The following is an 11,834-nucleotide window of genomic DNA, read 5'->3' as shown; positions in this document are numbered from 1 at the left end:
CGTAATTGCTTAAGTTGCCTCGACTGTATTACGGGAAGCATGCTAGGCTAGTACTATATGCTGTTTGTCTTTGTGCTTCATTCCTTGGTATCTTCTGGCTATGATTGCGTATTTATATTGGGACTACGGATGTGGGATTCCGGTAGCTCCCCCCCCCCTTGTTTGTTTACTTTGGGACTACGGGTTCGATTCCCGATAAATCCCCCTGCACTTTTACTTTGGGACTGCGGGTTAGATTCCCGATAGATCCCCCTACACATTGATGGTTGGACTACGGGACGGTATCCCGGGAGATCCTTCGGTTTGGCACATGAGTTGGACTACGGGACGGTATCCCGGGAGATCCACCGGACAGTTGAGAAAGGACTACAGGACGGTATCCTCGGAGATCCTCATTGTTACCTTGGTATTGAGCTGTACTTATTCCGTGGTTGTTCCGTTCTTTGTGTATTTGATATTGCCTTGTTTAACCTGTCTTATCTCACTGTTGTATTCATTATTATTGTCAGTTTTTCATACTATTAATTTATTATTATATTTTATCTCAGTAGGGTCCTGACCTTCCTCGTCACTACCCAACCGAGGTTAGGCTTGGCACTTACTGAGTACCGCTGTGGTGTACTCATGCCCTTCCTGCGCATGTTTTTCATGTGCAGATCATCCAGGTACCTCTACTCAGGCGCACTATCCTTGAGGCGAGGAGATACACGGAGACTTCGAGGTATATCTGCAGCGTTCGCAGACCGAAGAGTCTTCTTCCTTATTCTAGTTGTAGTGCTTTTATTCCTATCATACTTTGATGTAGACATTCTGGAGACTAGAGTACTTATGGTAATTCAATAAGCATGTGTTTCCCGTGAGTTTTCGGGTTTTCGGATTGAGTTGTAGACTTCCGCATATCTTTAGAGTTGTATAGATCAGGTGGCCTTATTTTCAGTTGATATTTTTTCCATATGTTCAGTTTAATTAATGATTTTGCAAGTTAAATTGTTATTTCCGCACTGTTAGGCTTACCTAGTTGTAGGAACTAGCCATCACGACATGTTCATGGAGGGTGAACTGGGGTCGTGACATTCCGGTACTTTATCTATACTATATTAAAAGCATGAAGACCCATATCGAAATGTTGATCGTCTTTTTTACCCTTTTTAAGTGAACTTTATATTGGATATAATTGTAATTGTAGTAATTAATTATTTTCTTTTGAAGAAAAATAAAATTGTTTGTACTTTCCCTTAGATTTATGATTCTTTATTGGACGGAAAAATCATGATCGCAAACGTGTGCCGACCGCAATTGGTCGGAAATTTCCGACCGAAATCGGTCGAAAATTTCAACGCGTTGACTGACTGCCAAACTTTATTTTCCGATCGAAATCGGTCGGAAATTATTAAATATACTTTTTTTTAATTTTCAAATTTCAGACCGAAATCGGTCGGAAAATATTAATTTCTTTTTTTTTAATTTTTATTTTCCGACCGAATTCGGTCGGAAATTTAAAAAAATAATATTTTTATTTAATTAAGTAATAACTTGTAAATTGTTAATTTATTTTAAAAAATAAATATAAATTCATAATTTCCAACTGAATTCGATCGGAAATTATGAATTTTTGGGTAAAAAAAATTAATTTTCCCATCAGTTTTCGATAACAAAATACTACCAATTAGAGCTTAAAACAACCAAAACAGTCCTCATTATGAACTACTACCAATTAGAAGCAATATATCACGAAGTGGGCCTGACAAAAATTACTCGTGTACTTCATCGAATAAGCACATCCTTCTACCACGATATAACATTCTCTTATTAAGAAACTAGCAGGGGCATTGCACAATTCTGATCTTGGAAAATAAGAAAAAGATTATGACTCGCTTAAATGTCATAAAACTTCTGTACATGAACCATACTCATGTATATAAACAACTCGAATATCACCTAATTCCAGTAATACAACCAAAATGTGTTATACATATACTCAAGCTAAAGCTAAATAAACCTTCATAGTTGAATAGTTGATTCCAATTCATCTTACTCCATCCCAGATATCTTCAACTTGAGATCACAAGTTATTTGCTATTGAAAATCCTTCAGGAGACACACAGACAACAATCAATCCAATCATGAGCATGAGCTTACCAGCCCGAAAAGCAAAACAAAAAATGAGGATGCAACCTGCAACGTCAACCGGTGGAGTAGGGGATTAGTTAGTTGGATCTTTGTACAACATATATAACAATGACAATAAAAAATCTTGTCACAAGAATATTAGAGAACTCAAATTGTAGATACTACTTAATGCCTTTCCAATACGGAAAATATTTTCTAATAATCACTGCACGATTTAAAGAAAGTAATAGACGCTAATACCTACTTCTACCATGCAAGTGCAAGTGCTGGCAGGTGTTCATGTACCAAAGCAACAATCTAAAGTAGCATTATACCTCAGCTGAAGAACAATATCCAAGATCAAACATACATCGATAATGCTTGATAGGCTAATGTTAATTGTATTTTGCGTTCAGGAAGTAAGCATGAATTGCAGGAGTATAAAAAATGTGAAGTATGAGCAGCCTATGATTTCTATACTCACAAATACAGTACAACATCATCCGAGTGTAAACATATTTTGCAACTCAACTCGGTTTTCACAGAGTACTAAAAAAGCTGTGAGTTTGTATGCCTTCGAGAAGCTTATGAGAATCCCAGTATATGAAATCTTCTTCAATATTAGTGCTCTCCCTTCTCCTTTAGCTAGCAGTATATTTCAAATTTTGAATTATTTACTTGTCATTTTCTTCTTTCTCCCTAGTAAGATTTAATGAACTTTTGTGTAGCTGTTGTTAACCTAAAATACAAGGAGGAGTGCCACTTCCTAGTAATGCTCAATTTCTCATTACAGACTGAGCTACTGGATTAAGTGACGTAATTTGTAACCTTGAAGAAAAACACACATGAAGACAAACTGAAACTCAATTTCATTTTGCATAACTATCATGTGCAGGTTGTCACTCAAGGTATTACATCTTGTGGAGAAAGCCTTCACTCTATTGAAAACTAAAATTTCAGTACATAAGCAGAATAGCAGTAAGTACCCATTATCCAAGCCCATATAGTCACATCTAACGAAAAAAAGTAAGTAGCTTAGAGAGAGTGAAATCAGACTATTAATATTTTATCACATATAAGTCATCTTGAATTGGTCAATTTTACATCCATATTCTCAGCTATAATTCTCTAATCAATCTAATCATATAGGAAAAATAATCACTAAAAAATAAGAACTCACTCCACCTTATTTTTTTCCCTTTGTTCATAGGAATTAACAAAAGCAAGACATCTACAATTTAATATGCAAAAACAGGAACCTCATCAAGAAAATTCGCATAACGCAGGGAAGCAAGAGCAGAAGAGAACTTAATATACCATTATTTATGATCGCGTATAATCATCTTTGTGAAAAATTAAGTAGAAGAAGAGATGCACGGCAAGCCAGAATGAGCGGTCAATTGCGTACCAGTTGTGTTGTTGATCGCTAGAAGCGACTAAACCTGTCAACATCAAAGAATACCATTGAGATATAGGAAATTGAACCAAAGGTTATGATAACCAAGAGAATAAATAAATACAGGTGTTAAATGAATTGGTTTCCAAGATTTACTACAAGGCAACAACTAAGAATAAGAAGCTGGCATCACATTCCATGGATTATTAAGCAATTCTTCACATTTCTTGCAAGCATATATACTACTATATTAAAGAAACCAAACAAAGAGAAAAATCTACAGGAGCACTTTACTAATCCATTATTTGTTCAGCTTAGGTGCTACTAATTGGATTTGCATTTGATGGTTAGTAAAAAAGGGATATTTTCAGCATTTAGATGGGTACAAAGCTGCAGTGCTTTAATCATGTTCAGAAGCTGGCACATTGCTATTGCTGTGGGATTATATCATACCAAATGTAATTTCAGGATGCTGAAATCATAGCATAGTGTTAACAATGGGCTCAAACTAACGGACCACACTAAGCAACTCCTATTATTAGATAAAGCAACTCAAATCAACTTAATCAAATTCATGACAACTCTCAACCAGCTGTGTTTTCAAATTTAAGAACGAAGCTAACGAAATCTTATAACCACACAAAGAAAACAAACACAACAATGGAGATTGAACATCAGAAACACAATTCACTCCATGATTTCATCCATTTTTATGAAGAAATAGTGCAGATTCGAGAATGTGTACCTAAAATACTCGACCAAATGGAGCTTGAAACAACCGATAACAAGCAGAAAAGAAGATGAAGGAAGTCCAGCTACGATTTTGATAGCAAAACAGCAGCGTCGGACTACACTTTAATCCAGAAACAACTGAGAATCCCATAAATTCTTCAAATTAAGCACGACCGAAATCAAAAAGCTTTTTCTTCTATTTTTTTTTTTTAATCTCTTGTATGTATGTGAGAGAGGAGAGTGTGGATGTGAGCTTGTCATTCCATGGGAGCTGAGTGAGAGGTCGAGGAAGAAGAAAGAGGTGAAACGGCGCTAGGGTTTTTTTGTAGAAATGGGGGGTCTGTTTTTTCGTCTCTGATGGAAATGAGGGTCTATGGTTTCTAAGAATGGGGGTAGCGGGATTTGGGTTGGGGCAGCGTCCGTGATATCAATATGTTGTGGTTTTCGTTTTAAATTATTTTAATTATACTGATCTATTTCGGTCGGTTTTAGTGGTCATGTATACTGATAAATTATTTTATTATTTATTTTAATATATATATATATACATCTTAAGATATATATACATCTTAATATATATATAATATATAAGCTATATACGATTAAATCTTACTATAACACATGTAAATATTATTGTTGCTAGAACTTAAGTATTAATATAGCACTACATCTTGTAGAACCTAACATTACTTAAGGATACTACTAATGCACTTATACTTAGTGTAATGTCAATCTACAAGCTAATTACAACTAATACACTTACTAATTACTATAAGCGACAGAAAAAAGTCCGTTGGTACTGCTGCGTCGGTAAACAACTAATTTTTAGTAGTGTGTATAGTATATAAGCTAGATTCGATATCTATATATATACACACACACACACGTGTGTGTGTGTATATATCTATATTATTATAAAAGCATGAATACAATATCGGTTAACTAAAATAGCCTTAAAATATCTATTTCATATGGGATAAAATTGTAATAACCAAACTTTTGCCTGATATCTTGACTTTGAGTTCAATTAAGATTTCTATTTAACGTTTTTAAAGGAGACCACTAAAAGAAGGGGTTTTTGACACAGTTACCCACAAAAATAAAATTATTTACCCTTGTCTACCCATTTATTTTTCTACCCATAAACTAATTATATTTCCTACCCATAGTAGGTTTTGTGGGAAATTTTTTCTTTATTCTCCAATTCTTTTTTATTTCTATGCTTCTTTTTTTTTTCCTTTTTTTTCTCGTTTTCTTCTTATTTCTTTTTCTTTTTTCCTTTTCTAATTTTATTTAACTTCTGTTTTTTATATTCTTTTTCTCTTCATAATCTAATTTCATTTACTGTTTTCACTATTTTTTATTATTCTTTTTTTATATTATTACTAAAGAAAAATTAAATTGTGTATCAATTAAATGTAGTTAATACAACCAAATAAATATTAATTAACATAAGATACCGGTATAGTATACAGCTATACCAACAGGGTATACAATTGTACGCAAAGAGTTAAAAAGATTTAATTCAATTATTAAACTGAAATAATTTTAGTTAGAAAAAAAAATTAAAATTCTAAAAGGACCTAATTGTAAGAGTATACTATTACATCATATAGCATACTATAATTTTTTTTTTTTTTTTTGCATTTTCAGTTTGCCCCTCACACTTTAGTAAAGCTTAAAACAGATTAAAAGGGAAAAGACAAGTGAATTTACGGGTAATAAGTATACTATTATAGTATATTGTATACTATTGCAGCATATTGTTACAGTATCTTGCATATTATTACAGTATACCATAACAATATATTGTATACTATAATAGTATACTGTTGCAGTATAACCATATACTCCTATAGTATATTGGTATACTTTTTTGTAAACTATAATAGTATAGTGTTGCAGTATAGCTATATACTCCTACATAATATTGTATACCGTAGCGGTATATTGTAGCTATGTTCTTCTTCGATTTTCAACTGAAAATTTCAATCTCAATCACCTCAAATCAGCTCCAAACGCTATCAAATTTCAGTATGAAATTTCTGAAGGTACTATAAGCAATATTTAACAGCACCCACTTTGAATCAAACAAGAAATCTTCAAAAATAAAATTGAGCTTCAAGCCCAACAATGGTAGGACCATGGAAGGCCTTCAGCTATTTGACAGCATGTTGACGGCTCGAGTTAATCCGACAAATTTCACTTATACAACGCTGTTGAGTGCTTGTAGCAGGTTGAGAGATGGTCTTGCAGGGGAAGCAACTCATGTTAAAGTTTCCGGGATTGCAACAGATTTGCCCTTGTACAATGCGTTGCTCGACATGTATTCTAGTTGTGGTGATAGTGAAGCAGCTTTGAAAGTCTTCGGAAAAATAAAGAAACTAGATCTGGTATCTTGGAATTCAATGATTTCTGGATATGCAAACAATGGAGATGGAGAGATGGGGGAAGGTAAAAGAGACGGAGAATTGGAGGAAGGTAAAATGAGGAAGAAGAAGTGCGGGTAAATAGTTTGGGAGCCATGGGTAGGAGTAGTAAATAGTTTGGGCCTGGGCATTAAAGGGTAAAAAGTTTGGAATTAGTGGATATAAAATGAGATTTTCTCCTAAAAGAATCTTAGTCTGAATAGCACTGCGACTAGGTTGATTACAATCTGTATTTACTTCCATGTGTAGTATTCCTTCGAATAGGGCAAATCGTAAGGTAAACATTTTTTCTAAAACTAATACGTAGGTTTCCAAAGTAAATTGTGAAATAATATGAATCATGAATGAGTTGACGAAAAACCTAGGAGACATAGTTGAACAAAACTAATTAAGCTAATGGATTATTTTCATATTTAGAGGTAGGTCTTGCACATAGGACAAAAACGTACATACTTTGGTGTATGTATCTTAAACTTAAAGTATACTACTAATTATTTTCATATTTACGACTTTTAAAGCAAAGCCTTTTATCCATCCGCTAGAATCTGTTACAAATTAGACATTATATACTTCTTGTGTGGTACATATTGCAGTGGTTAAATCTTTTATGAAAACCCAGGCGAACAAAATCTTTGTTGATTCTGCATGGTCCTAAGAAAGTTCTAAGAGTAAATTTACGAAATTTTAATTGATTTCAAAAGTTATAAATATTAGAAAAATTAACATAAAGATAGTTATGTTATATAGTTCAAACAAGGGAAAAATTTGTATAAGATAAATTTTTAATTGATTGACAAGTCCTATATATTAGGATTTCCAACATAATTCAAATGAAGAAATATTTAATAGAAATTTTTTTCATTGATTTCAAAATCCTAATATTATGAAAATAATTAAATGATAATTTTATCCAACATAATTTTTTTAAAGGGTAAAAAATTGATATTTTAAAGACAAAAATTTTATTTATGAAAATTTACACTAACATAAAATATTAATAGTTTAAATTATATATTGCGTTAAAACTTAAAAGTTTTATTATCTTTTACATATAAAATTAACAATAGTAGTTGGGGCTACATGTGCATGGCACGTGAAATACAATGGTGGTTTACAAAAAAAATCTTATAATATTAACTATAATAACTCACAATAAAAGGACATAACTGGAATTCCAGACATAACTCTTGTAATTCTATTAGTTTTAGAACATAATACTACACATTAGGAATCCTTCACGATTATCTTTAGGAAGCATGTTAGTATAATTATTTTTGGGCATAGACATATACTATTACATATTAGCATATAAACCTAATATCTCTAAGAATACGTTAAGTTTCCTATTGCTATAATTACTTTCAGAATATAGACGTATTTTTAGCCATGCAATTCTATTACTTTTAGGATATACTTCTTAAAAATACCTATTACTAATTTAATTTTAAAACGTTTTATATTGTCCTACTACTGATTTGATTTGAGAATGTATTATGTTGTCCAAATTCATTTAGAAAAAGGAGAGCCATCATAAACAGTAGATATTGCAGGATTATTCTTTATAGATGTCTCGATGGAATCAAAATAATATTCCTATATCATGCATTACTTGCAAATATTAGATCAAGAGGCGAGATACTGTTAGCAATAATAAAAAGTGGTGTACCAACAACGATTTTATTATGCGGTTGTACAACTTACTTAGATTTTGATATACCTCTTCAATCAACTGAAATAATCATCACGAATATATCAAAGCATAGCAATGATGCTAAATTTATAAGGAAAGTAAAGTTTATGATATGTAATGAAGAGCTTATGGCTAAGCGTAAAACAATAGAAACAATTGACCAGATTTTTAGAGATACATGGGATATCAATGAACCATTTGTTGGAAAAGTAATAGTTTAGGAGATGATTTCTGTCAACTACTACCAGTAGTTTCCAAAAATTCGACGAAACCTATAGACTGNATTATATTCGAACTACTTTCATACTCAAATAATATTTTTTATATCAAATTTTGGATAATATTAAAAATATACCCAATTATCTTAAAACAGCTAAGAAAATATTGAAGAATATACATGCATGAGAAAGAAAAAGAAAAATAGTTGGTAAGAGTCAATACCACTGATTGTGGAAATATAAAGATCTAAAATTGAAATGTTAGATCGATACTCTTTAAAAATAAAATTTATAGTAGATAAAATTATAATTACAGTCACATATTCCAAACAAGAGATGAACTAATATAAAGAATTCGAATCAATGTAAAATAAATTAATTTTTATGTTAAGATCAAAATTATTAAATATTTTAATTAATTATTTAGTAAGAGAATCCAATACAATTATTTTTTAAATTCATCAATGAATAAAATTATTTTTCAAGTTAAAAAAGTTTTGGGTACATAAATTTATTCCATAAAAGAGCGTTAAGGATTAAAAAAATTAGAACACAAAGTAAAAAGGGGTTAGTATAGTATTAAAAATCAAAAAGTTATACAAGTGTATGAGAAAGCACAATCAGAGCTAAATCCTGAACAAGAACAAGCTTTCAATACTATATTATAAACAGTAGACTCTGTTATTGCAGGATTATTCTTTATAGATGTCTCGATGGAATTAAAATAATATTCCTATATCATGCATTACTTGCAAATGTTAGATCAAGAGGCGAGATACTGTTAGCAATAATAAAAAGTGGTGTACCTACAACGATTTTATTATGCGGTTGTACAACTCACTTAGATTTTGATAAACCTCTTCAAACAACTAAAATAATCATCACAAATATATCAAAGCATAGCAATGATGCTAAATTTATAAGGAAAGTAAAATTTATGATATGTAATGAAGCGCTTATGGCTAAGCGTAAATCGATAGAAACAATTGACCAGAATTTTTAGAGATACATGGGATATCAATGAACCATTTGTTGGAAAAGTAATAGTTTAGGAGATGATTTCTGTCAAGTACAACCAGTAGTTCCAAAATTGACGAAACCATAGAGTGTAAAAGCTAGCTTACCAAAATTATACGTATGGCCTCAAATGGAAAAAATTCAACTGAGAAGAAATATAAAAGTAATAACATATCCAACATTTAGTGACTTCTTGCTTCGTGTCGGCAACGAAGAAGAGCATCAAATAAAACATGATTTCGTTCTTCCAGAACACTTGATTATCAACCCCAATTGTAATAGTAGTGCATTTATTAAGGAAAATATTTCCATCATTAGATTAAAATGCAATTTGTGCAAATTAGATGATAGAAATTAAAGAGATATTAGCAGAAATGAATATGTTGATCAATTAAATAAAATGTGTATTGCTAAGTTTCAGGTAAAAATAAATTTTTTCCCAGTTTGACGCAACAGAAGATGATACCAACCATTACTACCAAGAAGAATAATTTAATACTTTAATATAAAATGGCCTTCTACCATGCATATTTGTTTGTCAAGTTCATTATTTCTTACGTGTGTTAGTTTCACCATATGTATAATAGTGTCACGACCCAAATCCACTACGGGTCGTGATGGCGCCGGACACCGTTGTCAGGCAAGCCAACTAACTCACCCATTAAGTTCTCTTTTAATATAAAAAAAAATCTAAGAGTTTTACCTCCATTTTTCATATGTAAGACAATCTCTGTTTAAACTCAAAGGAAGAAATAATTATTAATACACACCTTTCAAAGAACACCATCCCAGAACCCGGTGTCACAAGTGCATGAGCCACTACTGATAAGGAAAATAAAATACAATGTCTGTTCGAAATATAGTGGACAAAGAATAAATAAATGACATATTAGAAGGGAACTACACTAGTTGCGGGTCGTCTCGAACAATGCAGCTCACCTTGTCCCCAATCATCCGTGCTGCCATCTAATGCAAGATATACCTGTGCAACAAAAATGCACAGAAGTGTAGTATGAGTACGTAATAAACGTGTACTCAGTGAGTATCCCGCCTAATCCCGAAGGAGTAGGGACGAGATGGCCAACTTCGACACTCACTAGAGGTCCATTAACAATATTCTATAAGTGTGAGGATAATCATGGATTTATATAGAAGTCCTAACTGTGAGACCAAATAAACAGGCAAACACCTTCAACATTAAATCGAGGTCTTCCAAAGTCTATTCTTTATTATCTTATCAGTTCATATTAAGCCACGTAGGGCCAATTCCACGCTTACCATTTTCAAGTAACAAATAAACATGCGCAAATCACACCGAGGCGACGGCCCGCTCCAACAGAAATGTAAATTGTGCACTGCCGAGGGTCGAGCGGCACGAACCATAGATGCATCTATTTTCACCGAGGCGTTCGGCCCGTTCCATAAATAAACACATATCCTGCTCGCGAATCATCCATGCGATGCAGGCACACGTAAAGTACATGCTCAAGTAGGAAATTAAGAGCTCATCGAGGATAATCCTCCAAATAAACAACTTTTCTCTTTTTAACATTTCAGGGAAAATTACTATTAAATCTCTTTTAAAATTCCTTTACCAGTTCAAGGTGATCTAACCAATTCAAACTATCAATGAGTTCACAGTAATCCAAATATAACATGCTTTCGAGTCCTAGACTACCCGGACAATAGCATAATAGTAGCTACGCACGGACTCTCGTCACCTCGTGCATACATAGCCCCCACAAATAGGAGCACATAATCAATTACTTCACCTATGGGGTAAATTCCCCCTCACAAGATTAGAAAGGAGACTCACCTCGCTCCGAATATCCATAACCGGCATTCTACGTTCCTCCGAAGCCTTGAACCAACGCACAATGCACCAAAACTAGCCAATTAACGACAAGCTAATGAGAATACACTCAAATACTCAATAACAATTTCAAATTATACAATTCCCAGCTCCGCCTAGTGAAATGACCAAAATGCTCTCGGGCCCACGTGCCCGGAATCCGAAATTTTCGAAGATAAAGGTTACCCATGACCTTAGGAACTCAAATATATAATTTTCTCCTAGTTCCATACTCAAATTCGTGGCTAAAATCCAAGATTATAATTTTCTAGGTTTTTCCACCAAAACCCCCAAATTTACACTAATCTTCATGCTTAATTCCAAACATAATTGATATATTTAACTCAAAAGTGATGGGGATAACTTACCTCAACATAGATGACGAAGTTCC

At 32.8% G+C, this 11,834-nt stretch overlaps 1 long non-coding RNA gene across 1 annotated transcript; it reads right to left on the bottom strand.

Moving 5' to 3' along the window:
- Window positions 1-1,837: 1,837 nt before the first annotated feature.
- LOC109206623 lies at window positions 1,838-4,664 on the bottom strand. Its single transcript, XR_002064891.1, has 3 exons — window positions 4,251-4,664; window positions 3,427-3,551; window positions 1,838-2,175 (listed from the first exon to the last, which is right to left on the bottom strand). It is a non-coding gene; the product is annotated as an uncharacterized LOC109206623 (long non-coding RNA).
- Window positions 4,665-11,834: the final 7,170 nt, after the last annotated feature.

The sequence above is a fragment of the Nicotiana attenuata genome, unplaced genomic scaffold (assembly GCF_001879085.1).
Source record: "Nicotiana attenuata strain UT unplaced genomic scaffold, NIATTr2, whole genome shotgun sequence".
NCBI lineage: Eukaryota > Viridiplantae > Streptophyta > Magnoliopsida > Solanales > Solanaceae > Nicotiana > Nicotiana attenuata.
The sequence above is the reverse complement of the archived record's forward strand: the minus strand, read 5'-3'. Positions and strand labels throughout refer to the sequence as shown.